This window comes from Petaurus breviceps, unplaced genomic scaffold (assembly GCF_028583685.1).
Source record: "Petaurus breviceps papuanus isolate PSGF00001 unplaced genomic scaffold, PetGlider_PUasm1.0 175, whole genome shotgun sequence".
Classification (NCBI taxonomy): Eukaryota; Metazoa; Chordata; class Mammalia; order Diprotodontia; family Petauridae; genus Petaurus; species Petaurus breviceps.
Genome location: NW_027185764.1, coordinates 3,319,024 through 3,328,760, shown reverse-complemented (window position 1 = coordinate 3,328,760; position 9,737 = coordinate 3,319,024). Strand labels below are relative to the sequence as shown.

The following is a 9,737-nucleotide window of genomic DNA, read 5'->3' as shown; positions in this document are numbered from 1 at the left end:
CAGCCCTGGAGTCAGGAGGATGTGAGTTCAAATCCGGCCTCAGTCACTTAACACTTAACTAGCCATGTGACCTTGGGCAAGTCACTTAACCCCAATTGCCCTCCCTCAAAAAAAGCCCCCCCCAAAAGTCAAAGTCTATGGCACCATCTTTCCTTTAAGAAGTGACTTGAGGATTCAGGGATGCATTACTAATTGGCAGCATAGGCTTCCCCCTGTTCCTGGAGGGAAGGAAGCCTGGACTCTTCTCTTATCAAGAGGAACAGAGGGGCCTCAGAACAGTGACTGAAATGGCAAAAAATTGCAAAAAAAAGTAGAGAAAGAGGTTCTTCAAATAAATATGTCTGTTCAGTTATTAAGACTGGGGATCTTGGATAAAGAACAGCTAACTGACAAAGCACTGGATCAGTTTATTAATTGCCACCAACAGATATATGCAGAATTGTTGAACACTTTCATTCATCTTTCACAAGATCACAAAGTGATTGAGAACCACACACCTGAAGCACACCGTTCAGGAATCAGCTTGGCCACTCTAGTGTTTCCTTGTGGTCAGCACATCAGGAATGAGTATCTTTCAGTCCTCTACCTCAAGAGGAAGAGCAGATTGTCATCGAGGAAGGCCAGAAAGTTGGCATTTCCATTCAAGATGACCTAAATCAGGCAAGAAAAATGAAAGCCGGCAATTTCCTAGAAACTGGAAGACGTGGACTTAGAGGAAGAAACCAACCACAAGGTGAGCTCAGACTTGCTACTGCTTCCAGGGGAGGTAGAAAAGAATGTACATTTTCCTACCTCAGGATATACTCCTTCATTTTGAGCAGCATTCTCACGTTGAGCTGAAGACCTGGCCAACAGAACAACCTACATTGAGGCATTTGAAGGAGGTGCCTGGGGGTCAAAGTTCAGCCATTCTCACTTAATGAAGAATTTGACTACAACACTGTGTTACTAACCCCCAAGTTCCCTAACACAGAGATGAAAACACTTGTAGGAATGCTCCACCAAAGTAGACTGAACCCTGAAATGGAAATCAAAGAACCAAACACCTAATCTGTAATAATTTTTTCTTGTTTTTTTTTCTTTTGTTATTATTAAGCAATATTCAAACAAAAGGCAAACTGACTGATGTAGAAGAAAAAGAAGAAGAGGAAGAAGGAGAGGAGGAGGAGAAGGAAGAGGAGGAGAAAAAGATGGAGGAGAAGGGAAAGAAGAAGGAGGAGGAGGAGGAAGAGAAGGAGGAGGAGGAGGAGGAGGAGAGGAAGAGGAAGAAGATAAGGAGGAGGAGGAGAATGGAAGGGAGAGAAAGAAAAAAGAGAGAAAAGGAAAGAAATATAAAAAAAGAAATGACTTGAGGATGACTGGGGTTGGTTTTTTTAATGGTGGGTTTTTATATAAGCTTCATCTATCATATAAGTTTTGGGTTTGAAAATTGTGACTTTGAAAACATATGTAGTGGGGCGGCCAGGTGGAGCAGTGAATAGAGCACTGGCCCTGGAGTCAAGAGGATCTGAGTTCAAATTCGACCTCAAACACTTAACACAAAAAACTAGCCATGTGACCTTGGGCAAGTCACTTAACCCCAACTGCCCTCCAAAAAGCCAAAAAAAAAAAATGAAGTGAAAACATATATAGAGACAATACATTGACAAACTGATGCAAAATGAAAAAACGTTCTTTGCAAATGCTCTGGCCTTGAGTATACAAGATAACACATATTGTTTTCTCTGTGTGCTTTTATAGATTTTAAGATCCCAATGAAGAAATTCAGAAGAAAAAATTTCTGCAGGACCTAAAGCTATATTTAGTGTCCTCAAAAGCGCCTTAACACCAAGTTGCTCAATTTATTTTCTTTCATGCCTCTAGCAGGCACCAAAGAGATACTTGATCCTGTGTAGTGTCTAAATGGAGTTAAGATGTTTACCTGCTGCTCCTATGCCTCTATTTTCCCTTAAAACTAAGCAGTTCCTGTTCCCTTTTGGGGGTAATCACTGATTCCCTCACATCAGATCAAAGTAAGATGATAATTCACCTTTTGATATGGCTAGAATTGTTTTCATAATCTAAGAGGAAGCTGGACATATCATTTAAATTTAATATCTGCCTTATGAGAGTAGCCTGGCAGGAAGGCCAGTCTTGGAGTCAAGGCCTATGTTCAAGACATGGCTCTGATACCAACCTGCTGTGCAACTATGGACAAGTTATCTAACCTTCAACGCCTCAGGCAACAAACAGTTACCAACATTCATTGGTGGAAGGAATTTCCTCACTAAAAGTTCCTTCTACCAATAAATCTTTTATTTTGTTGTTTAGTTATTTTCAGTTGTGTCCAGCTCTTTATGACCCCTTTAGGGGTTTTCTTAGCAAAGATACTGGTGTGATTCGCCATCTCTTTCTCCATCTCATTCTTCAGATGAGGAAACTGAGGCAAACAGGGTAAAGTGATTTGCCCAGGGTCACACAGCTAATAAGTGTCGGAGGGGGGTGGCCAGGTAGCACAACGAGTAAGAGCACCAGCTCCAGGTTCGGGACGACCTGGAGATCGAATCCCGGGCTCAGACACTTAGCACCCACCCAGAAACAACTGGCCGTGTAACCTTGAGCAAGTTACTTAACCCCGATAGCTTTAAAAAAAAATAAGTGTCAGAGGCTGGATTTGAACTCAACTCCAGGCCCTGCCTTCTATCTATTTCACCACCCAGCTACCCTAATAAAATCAGAGAGCTGGGCAGGGTGGGGGTGGGAAATGTTTGACACAGAATCTGACATCTTGAATCATCATTGCTTCCTTCTTTTTGTTTTTTGGGATTTTTTTTGTGTGTGTTTTTGGAAAGGGAAAGGCAGGGAAATTGTGGTTAAGGGACTTGCTGAAGGTCACATGGCTAGTAAGTGTGAAGTGTCTGAGGCTGGATTTGAACTCAGGTCCTCCTGACTCCAGGGCCAATGCTCTATTCACCGTGCCACCTAGCTGCTCCCATTATCTCTTCCTTCTTGAAGGAGATATTCATTGGGTCAAATTGAACCTGTTTCCTAAAGTATAATCATATCCTCAAAAAAAAAAAATCCACAGAAAGAGCATTTAGATTTGGAATTAGAGGATATAGGTTCAAATTCCATCTCTGGCCCTTAGTGCCTTGAGCAAGTCACTTCACTTTTATGGGTTTTTGTTTCCTCATTTGTAAAATGAAGGCATTTGGTCAAATGACCTCTAAGGTTTTTTCCAGCTCTGGGTCTATGGTTCTATGACCCACCTATAGGCACAAACCTGAAGAAAAAGAACCTCCCACCTCTACCATTTACTACCTTATAACATTGGGCAACTACCCTCCCTAGGCCTCAGTTTCCTCATATTAAAAATAAATAGGTTGGACTATGTTCATCACTGTCACTTTCTAGATATACATCTTTCCAGCCAAGAAGCAACATGGCATGACGAAAAGAGAATAGGACTGGAGGTCCAAAGATCGGGGATGGAACATCAGCTGCTACTCATTAGATGATAATAAGTATAACTAGCCAATGCCCTTAAACTCTCCAGGTCTCAGTTTCCTCATCTGTAAAATAAAGTCATTGGGCTGGATGATCTTCAAAGTCTCATTTAGCTCAAAATCATATGATCCGAACAATGCTACTTAACATCCTGGATTGGGTGGAGTGGACATATAAAGCCGGTTATATTCATAAATGATGAAACTAGGAGGCCAATTCTTTGTCCCTGGACTCCCATCTAAAACTGAAAACTAGAAATGCTTCCTGCAAAAAAAAAAAGATGAATCTTGTCCAAAAGGTCAACATGTTTGTTACCTCCTGTCTAGACTATTGCATTACTTATGGCCTGGATCTCACACAGAAAGCCATCAATGGGCTACAGATGGCCAGACATGACAACATGCCTGCTAGTTGGGACTGGCTGTAACACCCGTGGTATACTCCCTGGTTTGGTTTCTGCTTTCTTCCAAATCTAGTACAAGCCATGGGTTCTCATTTTAAACCACCAGACAATAATGAGTTGAGTTATATGGGAGATTCTTCCATTACACATTGTCCCTCTGATTATTTGTTGAAAATGATGGATGTTGAGAAAGAACACAAAATATGTCTTCAAGTAAGAATGAGTTCACATTTCTGTGACCCTTGATAGCTTCTAAGGCACTTTCCTCACAACAACTTTCATAGGTAGTGAAAGCATTATTTTATCAATTTGGAAAGTGAGGTTCAAAGAGTTGAAGTGATTTGTCCAAGCTTACGTGGCTACTACCAGCAGGAATTTGAATGCAAGCTTTTCTGACTCCAAGTTCAATGCTTATTCCATGACCCTTCACTCTTGTCTTTAATTCAAAAAGCTAGTCCCTCACAGAAGAAGAATGCAGCATGCTCTTAACTAGCTACATGTAGAGTAATGGGGCCTATGAGTATCTGTGTGTCCAGGCATACAGGCCCATCTCCTACCCTCTTTGCCAGGAGAAGAAGGAGAATTGAGCCCAGCTCATCTAAAATCGTTGAGGAAGGTAATAGAAGACAAGGAGGTAAAAAAAAAAACAATCAGTACCAGTTTTAAGGCCACCTTTCTTCTAAGAGCTCTCACTTCTTGCAAATCACATTTGTCTGTTGCCTAGAACATATATTTAAGTTGAAAAAATACTTAGAATTTTTTTTAAATAGTGAGTGGTAAATTCACTCAGTCACCCACACTTTCACAATATTCTTCATGACCAATAAGTATTCATCCACTGGACAAATATTTATGAAGTACCAACTATAATGTAATTTATTGTCGTTATTCAGTTATTTTATCAGTTGTATCTGACTCTTCATGACCCCATTTGGAATTTTCTCAGAAAAGATACTGGAGTGTTTTGCCATTTCCTTCTACAGCTCATTTTACAGATAAGGAAACTGAGGCAAATAGAGTGAAATGACTTGCCCAGGGTCACAGAGTAAGTGTCTGGGGTCAGATTTGAACTCTTGAAGATGATGACTCCAGGAAAGGCTCTCTATTCACTGCACCACCTTTCTGCCCTATATTATACTTAACTCATGGTTATATAAGGCTTCACTATTACAATGGACTTCTTCTATCATACCCCTAAGTTTAACATATAAGCATGATTATCACCATTTTATAAATGTAGCTTTAGGGCAGATAGGTGGCACAACTGATAGAGTTCCAGGCCTGGAGTCAGAAAGACTCATCTCCCTGGGATCAAATCTGGCTTCAGACACTTCCTAGCTGTGTGACCCAGGGTATGTCACTTAACTCATATGTTAAAAGAACTGGAGAAGGAAATGACAAATTACTCTAATGTCTTTGCCCAGAAAACCCCAAGTGGGGTCAAGACAAGACAGATATGCCTGAAAATGACTGAACAACAAGGTATAATTATTTTAATACCTTTTTATAAATGAGGAAACTAGGCCATGGGGATAAAATGTCTTGCCTATGTTAATGTGATGCATTATGTAATAGTTAATGTAATGTAATGTAATATAATATAAACCATAATGTAATACAGTTAAAGGCAGAATTTGAAGCTGGAGTACATGATGCCAGATTGAGTGTTCTTTCCTCTTAAACAGGTAGCTCTGAATAAGCACCAAGTTCCCCATAAAATCCAGCCCATATTATCCTGAGAGCATTTCTAAAGGAAACCGGAAAGAGGATGACACAATGTAAAATGGAACAGATCTTCCAGTATTTTTATAGTGATCAGTTTTCTTCAACAGTGATTGTGGAACCAGCGAAATCATTATGCAAAGGCATAAGAATAAGGTTGGGTTCTTTTATACTTCAATTGATCTTTCATTAATTACTTTTGGTACTTGATTATTTACACTTAATTTTCTTTTCTATCACCTATAATCAGGTTATTAATATTTTATTTAATTATAATAATTGAATGATTAATTGGTAGGGCTAAGATTAGTTCAGAATGGTCAGTCTTATCTAAAATCTTCTGTGTGTAAGCTAAATGCTCTGTATTAAGCTTGGTCTCTTTTGAGCGGTACCACTTCAGCACACAATGTTCCATATTTTAAAATGGCCATCGAACTTAAGAATGCAAAATCCAGAAGAGCAGAAGCAAAAGTTAAATGGTCATTTATTAGAATCTAATCTATTATTTTATTAACAATAACTATCATTTATATAGTGCTTTAAGGTTTGCAAACTGCTTTACAAATTTAATCTGAGAAGCAGGCAACATTATTGTCCCCATTTTGCAGATAGGGAAACCAAGGCAGACAGAGGTTAAGGGACTTGCCCAGGGTTGCACAGTTAATATTTGAGTGAGGTCACATTTGAACTCAGATCTTCCTTACTCCAGGCCCAGCATTCTATGCACTGAGCCACCTAACTACTTGTCAGTACACACAAATGTGTATGTAATATGTTAATGTGTGTATACATGTATATGTATGTGGGTGTACATATACACATATATACCTATTTAAGGCAGTAGATCAAGAAAATTATATCTATTTTGCATCTATGCAAAACTAACATATATATCAAGAAACAGATATTCATATATGTTATTATATAACATTAATTATATAGAAGTATTTCATACAAATATATAATTAAATATAATAATGTTAACATTACATTCATTAGATATTATGTATCAAGAAAATTATATATAAAACACATGTATATTACACATACAATTTCCTTGACATATATTGTATGTTTACATATAATTTTCTTGATCTGGTAATTTAATGATCTTATTTTTTAAAAAGAAATGAGTGTAGGCATGAATTATAATATTTAGAGTCGAAATAGAAATCTAGTTCTACCGACTCATTTTATATATAAAACTGAAGCTCAGAGAGCTTAAATGACAATGACCTTCCCAAGGTCACACAGGTAGTAACAGATAAAGGACTTAAAAAACAGATTCTCTGACTCTATATCACACATTCTTTCTAATACGCCATGCTATTCTTTCTTTGTGAAGACATTGGACTGTAAATGATTAATTTGTTCATTAATTCAATTTCAGCACTGTGATAGGAGGCAGGAGCCCTGGGTTCTACTAATCAGTCTACAGTAGTGACATCAACCTCAAGTAGAAAAGGAACCCTGTGGGCTAAATATTGACTTAGAAAAACACAAATTAAACATGATTTATGTGGTATTGTATTTTTTTCTTGCTTTTTTTTTGGAAGGGGGAGGGCAGGGCAATTGGGGTTACGTGACTTGCCCAAGGTCACATGACTAGTAAGTGTGTCAAGTGTCTGAAGTCGGATTTGAACTCAGGTCCTCCTGACTCCAGGGCTGGTGCTCTATTCACTGTGTCACCTAGTCGCCCCTGTTGTATTGTATTTTTGTTTATTTTGTTAAACATTTTCCAATAACATTTTAATCTGGCTCAGGCTGTACTCTGGAGATTTCTAGGTGTGAGTTTGATATCTCTGGTCTGCAAGACTGTGTGATCTTAAGAATGTTATTTTCCCTCTCTGGGTGTCAGCTTCAAGGGTAGACTAGATGATAGAGTTCTCAGTTCTCTTCCAGCTCCACAATTTTCTGATTTTGTGATAAAGTAAATAACCTGATTTTGTAAGACTTAAATGCAATTATAATGGCTATATAACCAAATCTTTATCTTCCCATGCTCCTAAAAAACTTCCAGCACCTTCCTGAGATTTTTTCCGTATGACTTCTCTAGCATATTGAGAACTGTTTTCCATGCATTTTTTCTCTATTGCCTACTAAAGGATTTTTCAGTATCTTACATTACATCCAACATCTTACAGCGTCTGCATTATTGTGCTTCCCAGGTCTCTCAGCTGGGTACAAGAAGTGACTTTTTGCCTCTAAACCACAGATGGAATGTAAGATTTCATCTCGTTGCACAATTCCAGAGGGATCAGACAAATTTGCTTTCGAGCACTCCATAGATATGATTCTTCTTGCATCTGGATTAGCAGGAACCCACAGATTAATGCCTGGGCTTTCCTGTCCTCTTGTTCTGCCTTGGAGAGAATTAGCAGAAAAGGGTTAGGAGGTTTTTACATAACTCTTTCCGAGCAGTCTGTCATTTTTCATGTGTCACCCTCACTTTCCGAAAATGGCACACAGTCCAGCCAGCCCCTTCCAAGAAGGCGATTATGTCACACTTTGATCCGCTGCTGCTTCTCTAAGGACCCAAGCAAACTGCACTCCCCAGTAAAGGAGGATTCCATGGTTTCTGATGTATTCTTTCTGCTCATTGGTCTGGCAGTCGAGGCTTGCTGGGGCCAATGTCTGCCTCCTGACTTGTTGCTTCACTGGTCCCATTCAGCCAAAACAAACGCCTCTAATTTTTCACCTCTAATGAGTAGTTCTTTCAGGGTGGTATCCTCTCACAGGAATTAGTGTCCTGCAAAACAGTGACCCAACCACGGTCTGTTTATCATAGACTGATAGCTAGAGGAGACCTCTGAGCCCATCTAGTCCAAATCCTTCATTTGGCAGATAGAGAAATTTAGACCCAAGGAAGTCATGACTTTCCCAAGGTAGTAAGCATCAGATGCAGGTTTTAAATTCAGGGCATTTGAATCTCACTGAATCCAGGGTCAGTGGTTTTCTTCTCCCAACTCTACCCCACCTTCATACTACCCTGCCCATCTCCAGCTCTTCCTTCCTCAATTCTATGTCTCCTTTCCATCTGTGCTGGATACTTCTGATGTGGGGCACATAAGTCAGTGACGGTGAGGAGGTGTGAAGGGAATGAGAGGCACAAGGTCAAGAAGAGACATGGGGGAGTAATTATTTTCACTTGGAAACTGCTTGAGATCAAAATAGAGGTGTTCAGGCCCATGTAAATTATGTGCAAATCATTTGCAAGGATCCTTAAAGTGCTCTTGGATGCAGCTCACAGGAAAATCCTAGTGAGGACTGGTCACTTGTCTCCATAATTGAATACAAATTGCAATCAAACTTTTTTCCATTTAGGCTTTATTTAGAATTCCAGAACTTAAGAGTTAGAAGAGACCAGATTATCTATCTAACCTAGCCTTTTTATTCTACAGATGAGAAAGCAGAGACAAGGAGAAGCAGAATAATTTGCTCAAGGTAACACAGCTAGGTGGTGGCAGAACCAGTATTATGACAGCTCCCGTTTCCTAAATGAGTCTTTATTTCACCATACCAACTGCCACCATCAGAAACAAATAGAACCAGGAAATGTAAGTCTCCAAAGTTCTTCTGCTTTGAAGGAGCAAATAGTGAAACGTCTAGAATTTTTCGTATTTCAAAAAAATTAAAAATCTACCATCTTGATTTATAGCTGAGGTTATACGTTTTCATAAAATTACCAGTAGAGGGTAAAGGAGATACCTAATGGATTTATCTAGGTTTAAGAGGCTGTGTTAGCAGTCAGATTTATGGATTATGAAAGCTGGGGGGGTAGGGGGAGGGAGAAATCATGTGAACAAAAACAAGAAGGTCTGAAAGCCTAGACTTGTTTAGGGCATGGTAAACAGCTCAGCTTGGCCAAAGAACAGAGGCTGGGAAGAATAGTGGGAGATGTCTGAAAAGGTACACTGAGGACAAATCATCACACAGGGACTTAAACAGCAAGCTAAGGACTGTGTGTTTTATCTAGACAATCCATGAACAAGGATTTGTTAAGTGTTTACTGTGTACCAAGCAATTTAAGTGCTTATATGAAAAAGAGAAAGAGAAAGAGAGAGAGGAAGGGAGGGAGGAAATGAGGAAGGAAGGAAGGAAGGAAGGAAGGAAGGAAGGAAGGAAG

General features: G+C 39.3%; 1 pseudogene; it reads left to right on the top strand.

The window, feature by feature from the left end:
• The first annotated feature begins 337 nt into the window (after positions 1-337).
• LOC138159022 (intraflagellar transport-associated protein pseudogene) lies at positions 338-1,050 on the top strand (annotated as a pseudogene).
• Positions 1,051-9,737: the final 8,687 nt, after the last annotated feature.